The sequence below is a fragment of the Muntiacus reevesi genome, chromosome X (genome assembly GCF_963930625.1).
Source record: "Muntiacus reevesi chromosome X, mMunRee1.1, whole genome shotgun sequence".
In the NCBI taxonomy this organism is placed as follows: Eukaryota; Metazoa; Chordata; class Mammalia; order Artiodactyla; family Cervidae; genus Muntiacus; species Muntiacus reevesi.
The window spans coordinates 123,256,738-123,273,321 of record NC_089271.1 but is presented as its reverse complement, the minus strand read 5'-3'; positions in this window follow the sequence as shown (position 1 = coordinate 123,273,321).

Here is a 16,584-nt window from a genome sequence, read left to right as displayed (position 1 = left end):
GCCACCTCATGTGAAGAGGTGACTCATTGGAAAAGACCCTGATGCTGGGAGGGATTGGGGGCAGGAGGAGAAGGGGACGACAGAGGATGAGATGGCTGGATGGCATCACCGACTCGATGGGCACGAGTCTAAGTAATCTCCGGGAGCTGGTGATGGACAGGGAGGCCTGGCGTGCTGCAATTCATGGGGTTGCAAAGAGTTGGACACAACTGTGCGACTGAACTGAACTGAACTAAACGGCTGGATTACTACCAAATAAGACAGACCACTGAACAGAGGATACCAAAGAGAAAGAGGCAGAGAGCCATACTAAAACAACGGTGCATCTCAGTGTGATTACGTGGATGTCTCTCACGCTTGGAGGAAATAGACATTACTGAAATAGTCCACCAAGTCATTAGATAAATAATCAAACAGCAACAAAAACAAACTCTAGAAAGGGGTGTAGGGGAATTTGTATCCACAGTTGCTATATTATCTAAAATACCCAGTTTTCAATAAATATGAGACAAGCAAAGAAAAAAGAAATCCTGACTCAACAGAAACTGCCTGAAACAGTCATTTTAATAAATACTTCAAAGTAGCTAATTTAAATATATGCACATAATTAAAGGAAATCATGCTTAAAGGATGTAAAGGCAGTTTGGATAATGATGTTTCATCAAATAGAGACTTACCGATTAAGAGGTAGATATTATAACAAATGAACCAAATGGAAATCATGGAGTTGGAAACTACAAGAATGAAAATGAAAAAGTAACTAAAAGGGCTCAATAGTAGAATCTGATTGCAAAAGAAAAATCGACAAATATAGTTTGACAGCCATTATGCTATCTAAAGAAGAGAGACAGCAGGATGAAGAAAAATGAACAGAATATCAGATAAATATGAGAGAATTATGAAAGACAGAATAAAATGTCCATTTCTTCTCTATGCTTAACTCATATAATAAACAAAATGTATATAACAATATATAATTATACTGTTGTACCTATAGCACATAGAAATGCAATATATGTGACAATAACAGCACAGGAGTAAATGAAAACAAAGATGCAATGAGTAAGGAAATGACACTAAATGTTAACTTAAATACACAGGAACCAATAAAGAGAATCCAAAATGGTAAATAGTAAGTTAAATATAACAAGTCTTATAAATGTGTACCTCCTCTCCTTTATCATTTTCTTTAATAGACATCCAATTTTCAAAAGTAATAATATCCCAATATACATTTAGGTTTGTAACATATATAGATGTAATTTGTATAAAAATAAGCACAAAAAAGGTGGAAAATGGAGTGGAGCTAAACAAGAATGACTTTCTGTATCTCACTGAAATTAAGTTAGTATAAACCTAAAGTGGATTTGAGAATTTAAAATGCATATGGCACAACCTAAAACAACTATTAAAAAAATCCTCAAAAATATAGTGAAAATTATTTAATGGAATCAGAATCTTGAGGTAGGAAATATTCACTTAATGCAAGAAAAGTAGTGAAGGAGGAATATAAGAACAAAAAAGGTCTGAGATATAAAGAAAACAAAAATTAAATGGTAAACATAAATTCAACTTATAAAGAAAAAGATTAAATGAGCTTAGACTGAAAGTGAAAGTCACTCAGTAGTGTCTGACTCTGTGAATATAGATTAAATGAGGCAAAATAATGGAGATTATTAAACTACATTAAAAATTAAAAAGCAGATTCAACTATATGACACTACTTAGACATTTTATCAAGACATATTGCATCCAAAGATAAAATTGAGTTGGAAATAACAAGGTGGAAATATATGTATCCTGCAAAGAGAAACTGTAAGAAAGCTGGAATGGCTAAACTAATTAAAAGGTAAAATAGATTTAAGAAACAAAATTGCTAAAGGAAATGAAAAAAAATTTTATAATGAAAAAAGCGTCAATACATTAGAAAGTTATAATAATTATAAAAATATACATACTGAACAGTGGGGCACCAGAATACATAAAACAAAGGTTGACAATTGCGGGGAAAATAGACTGTTCAATAAAAGAGACCACTCCACTTTCAATAATGGATAAAACAACTAGGCAGAAGATCGGTATGGATATAGAAGACTTGAACAATCAAGTAACAGAACTAGACTTAGCAGGTACCTGTTGAGCACTCTACTCAACAACAGCAGAACATTCCTCTCAAGTGCACACAGAACATTCTCTAGGGTAGATCATATGGTAAGCCATGAAACAAGCCACAGCAGAGTTAAATTGAAAATTAATAATACACAGAGATTTGAGAAATTCATACATTTGTTGAAGCAAACATTCTACTCAATAACCAACAGGACAAAAAAGAAACCATAATAAAAATTATAAAATGCTTTGAGATGAAGGAAAACAAATCACAATAAACCAAAACTTAAAAGGATGCAGTTAACATAGTGCTCAAAGATATATTTAGAGCTGTATTATATTGAAAAAAGAAGAAAGACATTAACGTAATTGGCCATTCTTAGATGTGTGAAGAGGAAGAGTGAACAATACTCATAACAAGCAAAGGTAGAAAATAATAAGGATTAGAGTAGAAATTAAACAAATAGATACCAGAGAAACAGTAGAGAAAACTAATGAAACCAAATGTTCATAATGTGAAAGGACAAAAAAGATTTACAAACCTGCAGTTTGATCAAGAAACAAAGATAAAGACTCACAACTAAAACCATACATGAAAGAGGAGACAAAATAGTGACTTAATAGAAATAAAGATTATGAAGAATGAATACTATGAATAACTGCACGCAACCAAATTTCACCAATGAATTGAAATGGGAACATTCTTCAGTTCAGTCAGTTCAGTTGCTCAGTCATGTCTGACTCCTTGCAACCCCATGAACTACAGCATGCCTTAGATCTTTCCCAGCATCAGGGTCTTTTCCAATGAGTCAGTTCTTTGCATCAGGTGGCTCAGGTACTGGAGTTTCAGCCTCAGCATCCTTCTTAGAAAGGTACAAACTATGAATACTGACTTAAGAAGAACCAGAAAATCAGAATAAAATATAGTGAGTTAATGAGAATGAATTAGTAAAACTTTTTTTCAATATGAATACAGGAGTACATCTTCTCTGAGTCAAGCTGAAAGTAGTTATGGCCCTAAAGAACAATATTTTCTTATTTTTATGTTTTTTTTTTTTAATTTTCACTTGTCACTTTGTTCATTTGGTTTGCAGAAAGTTTTATTTTTAAAAATGTAGCTGGAGTAACTAAAGGAAATATTGCTTAAAAGACAGATGATAAATACAAATGATTTTGATATATACTAAGGCACCAACATTAACATAAAAATCCGTAAGATCTGTATCTACTAAAATGCACTTAATAGAAAATTCTTTTTCTTAGCCCAATGTATGAATGCAATTTATATGCAATCATTTTCCTGTGGAGACTGGCTGCATTGTTCATTTGCAAAGAATAATAGTGATGTGTATTCATCCCTTTCATCTCTGTTTTATTTATCTTTGTTTCTCTAAGTTAATACTCAACTGCCAATAAATATATTCAAGAAAATTGTTTGAAGTAATCTGTTTGCTGTCTATATATATATGTGTTACAATGAAAATGTTAGAATAATGATATTCTCTCAGTTCTAACTTGTACACATTGTGACTCTGTAGCTGAAAAGATTTAAAATAGTGATGAATAAAACATGTCTATTCATATAGCTTAAGGGAGACAATCTATTATTATTGTCCAGTTGCATAATGGCCTTTACCCTTTGGAGCTACATAGGTTGGTCACTTACAACTCATTCATTCTTCTCAGCTAACGATATTTTAAAATTATAAAAATAACTGTAAAACTTTTGTGACCCAGTAATTATAATATATATATTAAATATTTAAAAGATAGGAGTTGTCCAAATCCACTTCTGCCTATGACTAAGTTGATTAAAATCTTTTAATTTCAAGGTTAAAGCTTTAATAATCACAATGACATCAAACTTGTTCTCTAAATATAGTTTAAGCATTCAAACAAGTCATAAGACCTTCATTATTTTTTACAAAGAAAGTTCAACCAACATAATAATTTAGTGATATAAGCAACGGAAATAGTGATTTCAGTTTCCTCTGACTTGGAATTATTTAATTGATTGAGAAATATACAGAGAAAAGAAAAGCAAGCTATATTGTTTCATTGTTCTTGTGTGCTTTTCACATTTAGGACTCTAATATGGTAACTAAAAACATAGAGTAAATTTAGCAAACCATCACAAGTGGCATATTGATAAAAAGACACTGTCCTTGTTCATGCAGCATTTACAAATAGGCAATATGTTTGTCAATTCACTGACCTTAAAGAGGAGGTAAGAAAATATAATAATATTTGGGTCACTTAGAGTGTAGAGTATAAGGTAAAACATTTTTTGACTCCATATCATTCTATATGTGATTCTATATATTCTATATCTATATATATATTCTATATATCATTCTATATTCAGGTCTATATAAATGATCAAATAACCAAATTTATTTTACAGTTAAAGTGGTAACTGTACATCTTATTAAAAGTGCTTTTTTTCAGCAGCATGCAAATAAGCATTACTTTATTTAACCTGCCAAACAAAATCTGACATTTATGCTTCATTTCATTAATTGTTTTCAATCTTTGGAATCAGAATAGAGAGGCTTAGTTGATTTCTAAGCTGCCTTCTTTTTGTGAAGGCCTTTCTAACAGAGAAACCAAAAGTTTACAAAGATAAAAGATGTAGCTAAGTGCCTTTTGTCCTTACATGCTAAAGTTTTCTCTTCTGATGCTCTGGAAGCTAAAGACTTCAATAAAAAACAAACAACTGTTCTCACTTGATTTTGATTATAAATGTATGAACAGTAAATTATTCTATTCATTTCTCATGTGTGATGATCAGTAAATTATCCTAACAACAATTACAATCCTATTTATTTTTCATTTGAGAATGATTAGGAGTGAGTGGCTATTAAAGAGCCTTTGGAAGGTGTCAAAAATGGAACTTATATAATTTTACTGTGTTTATTCTCATTTGCAATTACCTTAGGTATATCTGCTCTTATACACATATACACACGTATCTGCTGGATTTATCACTTCCATGAATATTGGCCCAATGGTCCTCATATAGCAACAGAAAAATATCCTCATAAACAATCCATTTTAGGTTATTGTTGAACTAAGTATCAAGGAATGATCTCCAGTGGTTATTAGGTAGTTATGTGTCCAGCTCAACCTAATTTCTTACATTTTAGTATCAATTGTACCTTGGCAACAAATATCCAGCCAGCAAGTTGTGACCACTACTAGTTTTGTGTGGTCACGAGACTAGTTATCCCCAACAGCATCTGAGTAGAAGTGATCTGTATCACTTCTGGGCCAAGGTTCTTAAGAAGCTAGTGTGTTTTCTCCACATTCTTTTTTTCTTTCTGGCCACCTGAATGGCAATCTCCTGGTTAACATTAGAAATTGAATTATAGAAAAGGCAGAAATGACAAACATGAAACTTTCCTGGACTCTTAGGTAAGCGTGAAATGAACTACATATTTATTGAGCCAGTTCATATTTTAATCTTTTACCACGGTCCGTTGTGGTTTTTAAGTCACTAAGTCGTGCCCAACTCTTTGTGTGCCCATCAGGTTCCTCTGTCCATGGGATTTCCCAGGCAAGAATACTGGAGAGAGTTGCCATTTCTTCTCCAGGGGATCTTCCCGACTCAGGGATTGAATTCCCATGTCCTGCACTGGCAGGTGGATTCTTTACCACTGAGCCACCAGGGAAGCCCTTCTATGATTTAGCCTACTCTAACATATGGCTCAAAAGTTTTTTTTTTTTTCCCCTCTAACCATATTGGAGCTACAGAACACTATTCTCTCATTACCACCCATCTCACAATAGGTATTGTTTTCAGCCTATAGTGTTTTTCAATAGACAGCTTCAATTTGTACTCAGTACAATGTGTAGGAAAGTATGTATTTCAAGGTGTCAGGAGACTTCATTTTGAACTCCACTTTGCATCTTTCTAGTTGAGTAATTCAAAACCTTTGTGACTCAGTTTCCTCAACTGTTTAATAATATATAATTCACAACTGTATGTGAGCTTGTCTGTCTGTTGTGTGAAATAACTAAGCAAGGTAGTATTTATGAAAGTTCCAAACACATACTTGAACAATTAATTTCAAATTAATATTTAATAATATTAATTAAATGAATATGAAAATATTGTTTAAATAGTATTAATATTGGTATTAATATTTACATTTAATCAATTAATTAATATTTAACAATTTTAATAAGAAGATGGTAATATAAATAAGCAGATATTACCCCAGGATTTAGATGGAGAAAAAGAAATCTAGAGAATTTAACTCACCAGCATTGGTGAGACTAAGGGGAAACTGTCACTTTTTACTTCATCTATGTTTTACTAGTCCTTTTTCAGTGAAACTGAATAATTATTAGAATTAAAGATTTAATGTAAACACTTCTTATAAGTTAAAACATTCAACTATTCATTGATTAATGAAACTTGGATAGCTTAACAAGCTATTTAAGGGGAAAACGGAATTTGTAATATTATAGGTTGGCAGTTGAGAATAAAGATTCAGTTAAGAGTAAACAGTCTAAAGACTGTTTAGATATATAACTCTGCTTTACCACTTATTATCTGTGTAATTTTCAGTAAATTCTTTAACTCTCTAGGTCTCAATTTCATAATTTGCAAAACTCCCACTTCTGGGTATGCATCTGAAAGAAATTAAATCAGGATCTCAAAACGTTATTAGCACACCCATGTTCTTGCAGCATTAGTCACAACATGCAAGACATATAAAGTGTCCATCAGTGACAAATGGATAAAGAAATAGAATATATACGTACATGTATATATATATGTGTGTGTGTGTGTGCACACACACACATATATATATAGCACATACATATATAGAGCAGATTATTTAGGCATAAGAAAGAAGAAAATCCTGCCATATGTGACAACATGGATGGTACTTGAGGGCATTATGCTATCTATGTAAGTTAGAGAAAAACAAATACTATATGATCTTCCTTATATATGGAATCTAAAAAAAATTATGCAGCTCAAGTAGAACAATGGTGGAAGGGTGGGGGAAACAGGGAGATGTTGACTAAAAGATACAAACTTCCAGTTATAAGTTGAGTAAGTTATGAGAATCTAATGTACAGTATAGTGACTACATTTAACAGTACTGTATTATATACTTGAGAAAGCTGCTAACAGATTAGATCTTAAATGTTTCCATGACACATCAAGAACCTGTAACTATATGAAGTGATGGATGTGTTAAGTAACCATATTCTGAAAATTATTTTGCAATAAATGTGTGTGTCAAATCACCACATTGTACACCTTAAAATTACACAGTGTTACATATCAATTATATCTCAACAAAGCTGGGAAGGGGGGGTCAATTTTCCACACAGCAGCTAACAGGTAGCAAGCATTCATATTCATATAAAAAGCATTCTATTCTCATTTGCTTCTGTTCCATTTATAGGATCATTTTCAAAAAGATGGGCAACGTGTACACTGCCAATTCTAAAAGACTCTCAAGTTGCGAGCTCACTAATGAATGAATAATCATGCACATCCTCTTTCAAATTTGTATCTGCAAATAGCATTTATTTGTTAAAATTATTTGTGGACTATTAGAATAACATCTACTTATTCAGGGTAAAATAACTGGTGTATAGAAGGAAAATATTGTTTCCAAAATTATAAATACAATTGTCCAAAGTAACTTGCAACCAGATTCAGATTCTCCTTCCACCTCTTTTCAGCTCAGTTCAGCTCACTCAGTCATGTCCAACTCTTTGTGACCCCATGAATCGCAGCACGCCAGGCATCCCTGTCCATCACCAACTCCCAGAGTTTACCCAAACTCGTGTCCATTGAGTCGGTGATGCCATCCAACCAGCTCATCCTCTGTCATCCCCTTCTCCTCCTGCCCTCAATCTTTCCCAGCGTCAGGGTCTTTTCAAATGAGTCAGCTCTTCGCATCAGGTGACCAAAGTATTGGAGTTTCAGCTAACCCAGAACTGATCTCCTTTAGGATGGACTGGCTGGATCTCCTTGCAGTCCAAGGGACTCTCAAGAGTCTTCTCCAACACCACAGTTCAAAAGCATCAATTCGTCTGTGCTCCGCTTTCTTTACAGTTCAACTCTCACATCCATATATGACTACTGGAAAAACCACAGCTTTGACTAGACGGACCTTTGTTGACAAAGTAATGTCTCTGCTTTTTAATATGCTGTCTAGGTTGGTCATAACTTTCCTTCCACGGAGCAAGCATCTTTTAATTTCATGGCTGCAGTCAACATCTGCAGTGATTTTGGAGCCCCCAAAAATAAAGTCAGCCACGGTTTCCACTGTCTACCCATATATTTGCCATGAAGGGACGGGATCAGATGCCATGATCTTAGTTTTCTGAATGTTGAGCTTTAAGTCAACTTTTTCACTCTCCTCTTTCACTTTCATCAAGAGGCTCTTTAGTTCTTCACTTTCTGCCATTAGGGTGGTGTCATCTGCATATCTGAGGTTACTGATATTTCTCCGGGCAATCTTGATTCCAGCTTGTGCTTCTTTCAGCCCAGCGTTTCTCATGATGTACTCTGCATATAAGTTAAATAAGCAGGATGACAATATACAGCCTTGACATACTCCTTTTCCTATTTGGAACCAGTCTGTTGCTCCACGTCCAGTTCTAACTGTTGCTTCCTGACCTGCATACAGGTTTCTCAAGAGGCAGGTCAGGTGGTCTGGTATTCCCATCTCTTTCAGAATTTTCCACAGTTTATTTTGATTCACACAGTCAAAGGCTTTGGCAGGATAATTATTTCTTCAAAACTACTATTAATTAGCTAGCACTCATTTCTATTCCAAAGTATCATGTGCTTTATTTTAAGGGATGACATTACTATCTCCATTTTAAAAATAAGGAAACTGAGGCATATTTAGGGGTTGAATGCTTAACCAACAGTTGCAACATGCCATGGACATTGTGTCCTCCCAAAATACATATGTTGTTGCCCTAATCCCCAATGTGATGTTATTTGGCCTTTGGAAAATAATTAGGTTTAGTAGAGGATGTGATTAGTACCTTTATATGAAGACTTTGTGCTCTTCTCTCTTTCTCTCTCTCCCCCTCCCTCTTTCTCCATCTGCAAGACAGAAGGAGACTGTCACTGGGGAATCAAATGAGCTGGCACCTTGATTTTAGACTTCCCAGCCTCAGTAATTGTGAAAAATAAGTATCTGTTGTTTAAGCCATCCTGTCTGTGGTATTTTGTTATGCCAATCTAAGCTAATATACAACTCTTTTAAATTTAGTAGTAATTATATGTCTTGTGCAGGAAGATGCAAAGGATATTATCAACCCAGTTAAGCTTGCGAAGTGTTTTGGCCTGAATCCTTTGGTCATAATAGAAATATCTGAAATGTACTGAATACAAATCAACCTTCTACTACATTTTAAAACACAAAGTCTGGAATTGTATTCTCAAGGTGAAGTCTGTGTATAACTTGCATCAAGTTTCCTGGAAAGCTAACCAAAATTTTTGATTCCTAGAACACAGTCCAGGCCTAGGGAATCACAACTTCTTTTGGCAGATTATTACAGATTACTATATTTGTAAACACTTTCTTCTTTAAAATGTACTCTAAAATTTGAAGCCTATCAATTTGGAGGGCTAAGTTATAGATATAGAAAATAAAAGCAATCAGAAAACAAGCATCTCAGCAATCAGTCTTCACTGGAGCTCCTTTGTAAGTGAGAAAAACTAAAGGATATGCTCATCCATAAACTACTGTTACTTGATCAAAAATCCCAGTGGTAATCGTCCAATGCTAATATACCTATCTATTCATTCTTCTATCTTATCTTTTCTAATTTAACAGATAAGTTCATCATTCCCTGAAAAAAGTGAACCCTTGCTCACATTTAAGCCTTTGTTCATAATGCCTCTCTGTTCATCATTTCATTCACTCATTACTTGTTTATTGTTTTTCTACGGTGTGCAAAACACTGTTCTATGCATTAGGGATAAAAGAACTAATTAGACAGTAAAGGGCCATAACTTTATGCCACTTACATGAGGGGGGTAGAAAATCAACACAAAGTCAAATAAATAAGCAATTGAATTTATGATAAGGCCTATAATGAAAATGAAACAAAGTATATTATAGAGAGTGATTTAATGGACATAGGATACATTAGCTATGGTCATTAACAAAGTTCTTCCTGGGATAGTGAAAAGTAGTTAATCTGTGAAATAAATAATGAAAAGGAACAAATAACAAAAAGGTCTAGAGGGAAAACATTCCAGGCCAAGGGAATAGCCAGTGCAAAAACTTGAGATAGAAACAGTCTTGGAGTGTTTCAGGTCAGAAGGAAATCCAGTGGCTGTAGAATAGTTAATAGGAATGGGAGTCATAAATAAATGGGAATCATAACAGATGTGGAAGGAAAGGGCGTTTTCTCCCCCAGAACACAGGGCAATCATTCCAAAAATGCAAAGCTAATGGTAAGCATCAGTTATCCAAAAAACTTATGTTGATACAAAATTGTACATAGAAGAAAATAAAAACTTCTTCCCCTTCTTACCAGCCTTTTTCTTTCCTTCCTTTTTACTTCATAAATATTTCTTGGGAAATTACTATGTGGCTGTAACCTTCTAAGCACTAAGGAAATGCCAAGGAAAAGACAGATTTTTGCTCATATTGGAACTTATAATCCAGTTTGAGGATTGAGACAACAAGTGTATAAATACCTACAATAAAATGTAAAATATATCAAACTGAGATACGTGGCAATGGAAGAAAACAGTTGGAAACAGGAAACACAAATTATGTCAGGGAATACAAATTTAAATAGAATGGTCATGAAAGACAACACTATAAATATGACATTTGACCAAAGTCCTAAAGAAGCTAAAAGGCATGAGACATGTGAATATCAGCAGAAGAAAATGCCACGTAGCAGCAACAGCAAGTTTGCATGCCTCATATTGGAATGCCTAAAATTATAGGAATACAGAGTCAATATGGATGGAGTACTGTGAGCAAGGATAAATTTAGAGAAACAGCACATTTCTTTAGTGCCCTTTGGGGGGATTCTTGGGTGGGGTTTCCCCAGGGGCTTTTTCATGCACTTCCCATTGTAGTTCTGATAACAGTCATCCAGAATCGATTCCCTTTAATGCTCTCTAGTATTATCTGCCTCTTTCTTCGCTTCGTCTTTGCTGCTACCACTGTGGAGGTCCTTCTACAACACTCAGGGAGCTGTGGAAGAAAAACTGGTTTTTCCAGAAGCATCCTGTACAGTTGAGGAAGCCAGGCAACTTGCTCACCACTCTTCTTTTCACCAGCTAATTTAGCCCCATGCTCTGCCGCTCTGGGGGAAGGTCACAACTGACAAAGTTCTTAAACATCTCCACTGCACTAAACTTATAATTTTTTTCCTCCAATGGAGTGCTGGAATCTCTCTTCAGGAAACCTGAATTCCTACAAAGACTCTCTCATCCATGCCCATGAACGCCTGCTCAAGTCAGCACTCTCCAGGTGCTCCCCCACCACAAGTGTGAGAGGCTGAAGCCATTCCACAGACTCCTGCTGCTTCTGTTACAGGGAAGAACAAAATCAAACTCCATTTTTTAACTTTAACCTTTGCTTCCTAGTGCTTTTGTTCACTAAAAAGATACTGTCAATACATAATGAGTTGCCTTGGGGGAACTCCGCCCCTCCTCCTTAATGTTAAATGGAAGTGCCTTTGAAAACCAAAGTGCATTTGTTCAGGGAAACATTCTGACCCTCTCCACCTGCTGTTGACTTCAGGAAGGAAGAAATACACACACCCCCTTCCAGAGGCTGGCCTTTCCAGGAGATATTTGCAAGACTTATGACCTTTTTACTTTACTTCATCACCTCCTCCCCCTCTCTGCTCTACAAAAGAAACTGGCATCCAGACCATGATAAGATGGTTATTTTGAGACATTAATCTGCCATCTTCTTTGTCTGCTGGCTTCCTTAATAAAGATTATTCCTCACCTCAATACCTCATCTTGGATATTGCTCTGATCACTTGTTATGCAGTGAGCAAAGCAAGCCTGGGCTTGGTAACACTTCCACAACTCAGCCTGAGGTCTATTACCTGATACGCAAGTGGGCAAAACTCCTCCCAGGTCACTCTGTTTATGCTACTAGACCCCACAACTGCCAGAGGAACCTTTACCTTGGTGGCTGGAAGCCAGATTTCAGTTGTTAAAAGAGAAGGATAAAAGGAGGAATGTCTTTATGCTGCTATGATGGTGATGCTATCTCCTAACAGGTAATTATTATTATTAATTAATATTAGTAGTAAAAATACTTTAAAATAGGTCTATTTTGTGTCTCTCAATCCTGTGCTCAAAATGTTCCATTGGTTTCCTATCTCACCACCTACTTCAATGCCTTTCAGACTTCATTGTTTACCACTCCCCCTGCCCAATGAATTTTTGCTCTAGGGTCCCTTATTTTTGTTCCTTAAAATTTCTAAGCACAATTTCCATTTCAGGATATTTCATTTTGATTCTCCCTTTGTCTGGAATACCGTCCCTGAAACATATACATAGCTCCCTCATTTATTTCAATTCTGCTCAAAAAGTCCGTTTTTCAAAAAGGCATATTCTAACCTTCCAACACACAGTATCAATCTTTCCTACCCACTCCAACCTGCCCAGCTCTCCTTATCTCCCTTTACCTCAATCACCTTGTATTCACTCCATTGGTGAGAGAGGGAGTCCTGCCCTAGGGTTTTAGGAATGGGTGGTCACACACCACCAGAGACTGAGAGATGAAAACAACAGTAGTTTATTAATCACAAACACTAACATCCCCAAAGAGAACATCACCCACAATGCAAGGCCATGTGGAGATTGTGCTTGGGACACAGTGAACATCCAGGGACTGTGGGAAGCCGATTTTTAGGGTCAAGAGGACAAGGGGTCCCTCTGGTTTCTACGGGAAGATGTGATTGGCTTATTTGAATAACTCTGGACTGGCATGGAACTAAAACTCCCTTACAGGGATAAGCAAGAGCTGTGCCTGGACCCACTGATAAGGATGATTGGTGGGCTAGGGGACTTTATCCTCAGGAAAGCAATAAGGAGGGGAAATTCTGGTTAGATCATTTGAGATCCTAACAATTTCAACAGCCTAAATTTTAGATATTACACCACACCACTGTTTTACTTTTCACCATAGCCCTTAGTTGTACTATCTGTATTGTTTAGTTTAAAAACTCCACTGTGTATGTGTGTGTGTGTGTGTGTGTCTGTTTGTGTATGTATTGTACTGTGATGGCTGAACTCATCTGTCAACTTGGGGCACAGGCATTTCAAATACTTAGTTATATGTTATCCTAATTGTTCTGGGTGTGTCTGTGAGGTTGCTTCTGTTTGGTAGACTGAGTAAGCAGTTTGCACTCCCTAATGTGATGGGTCTCAGCCAATTTGTTAAAAGACTGAATGAAACAAAATGTTTGTGTGAGACAACTTGCTCTTTGGTTGACACTAGGTTGGGACACTGATCTTCTCTGGCCTTGGACTCCGAGTAGAACTTATATCATCAGTTGTACTGATGATATAAGTATAGTCTCATACCTTCAGACTCAGACTGGAATTATACTATTAACTTTCCTGGGCCCTCATCACATACTATAGATCTTGAGACTTCTCAGTCATCATGACAGCATAAACTAATTCTTTATAATACATCTCTCTCTATGAGAGAGATAGACATATAGATACATATGTATAAAACAGATATAGAGATATAAATATATAACCTGTAGTAAAGAGAACAGCGATTATCCATGGTGTGATCTGGCAGTAAAGACACAAAATATAACCATTAGATATTCCTAGTCAACCAATTATAAGAAGTGAGAAGTTGGGTGACTATATATGATATTATCAAACATCTTTAGAAAACTAGAGAATAAAGTCAGATTGTGCCCGTTCCTAATGTCAATATAGAGAATGGATAAAGAGACAGGGGAGAGTTCAGTGATTCAAACTTCAAGCTCAAGAACCACATAAATCAGGGGTCCCCAACCCCTGAGCCATGGCCCAATACCAGTCGGTGGCCTGTTAGGAACCAGGCCATAAAGCAGGAGGTGAGCAGCAAGCCAGTGAGTGAAGCTACATCTGCCACTCCTCATCACTTGCATTACCACCTGAACCATTCCCCCACCCCCACCCTCATTCATGGAAAAATCGTTTTCCAGGAAACTGGTCCCTAGTGCCAAAAAGACTGGGGACTGCTGACATAAATAATCTGAAATCTTCAATGTGTGCCCTGAGGTAAACCACTATTGCCTACAGCCTGAGGGCTAAGATTGCTAAAATTCAAAAACAGAACCTCACTCTGTGACTGGCTAAATTACGATGCAAATTAGACTTCCACCTCACAGGGTTTTCTATTGTTAAAATGAAAACACTGATTGGGAAAGAACTGTCACTGGACTGGGACACTGATCTTCTCTGGCCTTGGACTCAGACTGGAACTTAAACATACAATCAGCTGTAGTCATTCTCATACCTTCACACTCAGACTGGAACTATACAATTGGCTTTCCTGGGCCCCCATCATGTACTATAGATATTGAGCCTTCTCAGTCATCATGACAGCATAAGCTAATTCTTTATAATGCATCCATCTCTCTCTTTTTATACACACACACACACACACACACACACACACACACACACACACATACGTCTATTAGATGGATAGACACATAGATATGTATAATAGATAGATACAAATATATAAATATAGAATCCACAGTAAAGAAAACAGTGAATTCTTTAATTTGGAATGAAGATATATGGGAAAACTCATATGGATGAAACTCAGGACACTGAGACTTTAAATTTGGTTAAGTTTTTGCCAGTAGAAGAGGACTCCCCACTCTGACTGTTGCAGAAAGGGGGACCCCTTCCAGGGCCTGGAAGTGGGCTCTTGTCTAACACTCAGAAATGAACTGTCCAAGGAAACACACATGCTAACAGAGCAAGAGATTTTATTGGAAAAGGGTGCCCAAGCAGAGCAGTAGGGTAAGGGAACCCAGGAGAACTTCTCTGCCATGTGGCTTGCAGTCTCGGATTTTATGGTGATGGGATTAGTTTCCAGGTTGTCTTCAACCAATCATTTTGACTCAGAGTCCTTCCTGGTGGTGCATGCCTTGTTCAACCAAGGTACCAGTGAGAAGGATTCTGGGAGGTAGTTGGACATGTGGTGTCACTTTTTGACCATTCCTGAACTCTACCTGTTGGTGGTGGCTTATTAGTTCCGTGTTCCTTACCAGGACCTCCTGTCATAAAACAACTCATGCAGATGGTTACTATGGTGCCTGGTCAGGGTGGGCAGTTTCAGTCAGTGTGCTTCCCTTAAGACTGTAACAGTTTCCCCACTCCCATTGGGAGAGGTCTCTCCATCACCACCTGAGGGGATTAACTTCTCATTGACTGAGGAAATTGTGATAGCCTCCTTTGAGACAGGTACCCTGCAATACAATGCTTATTCTTCTCAGGATCCACCTTTACCAGCCCTCCCAGCCTCTAGACCTTTAACTAACCTCAAGTTTTAGCAGGTCCCTAAAGATGAGGTGTCCTTTGTGACCCATGAAGATGTGCACTACACACCAAAAGCACTACTTGAGTTTTCTGATACATACTGACAGATCTCAGGGATATGTGTGAGAATGGATAGAATATAGAGGTGTGGGATAATGATGGAAGAAATTTAATACTGGATAAGGCAGGATTTATTGACATGGGCTCACTAAGCAGAAATTTTGCATTTGATGTTGAAGTTCAGGGAGTTAGAAAGGGCCCAACTGGTTAGTTGATTGACTGAAACACAGACCAAAAGATGGACCACACCAAGTGAATTAAAAAATGTCAGATCTGCCTTATTTTAATGTACAGAAAGGAATTCAAAGGTTTAGGGAGATTTGAATGTTAGGTAGTTACTTAAGACCTACTCACCAACACAGGTAGGGTTCAGAAGACACACCTTTCATCAAAATGCTGAGAAGTAAATTTCTGAAGGGTGCTTCAGTATCCTTAAAGAGCTCTGTAATTGCTCTTCTATGTAGGCAAGACCTTTTCATGGGACTACAATCACTGAATTGGCTAATCTAAATAAAATGGAAGTAACTGGATGCCAGGTGGCAAGAGTCAACATGCAGCAGTTGGCCACCAAAAGCAAGGTAAGTATTGTTGCTATAATGGACAGTAGAGACAAAGGGGCGATCAGAATAGTCTGAATTATGCAGACTTATGCTGTTGGCTCAGAGAAGGCAATGGCACCCCACTCCAGTACTCTTGCCTGGAAAATCCCATGGATGGAAGAGCCTGGTAGGCTGCAGTCCATGGGATCGCTAAGAGTCAGACACGACTGAGCAACTTCACTTTCACTTTTCACTTTCATGCACTGGAGAAGGAAATGGCAACCCACTCCAGTGTTCTTGCCTGGAGAATCCCAGCGACAGGAGAGCCTGGTG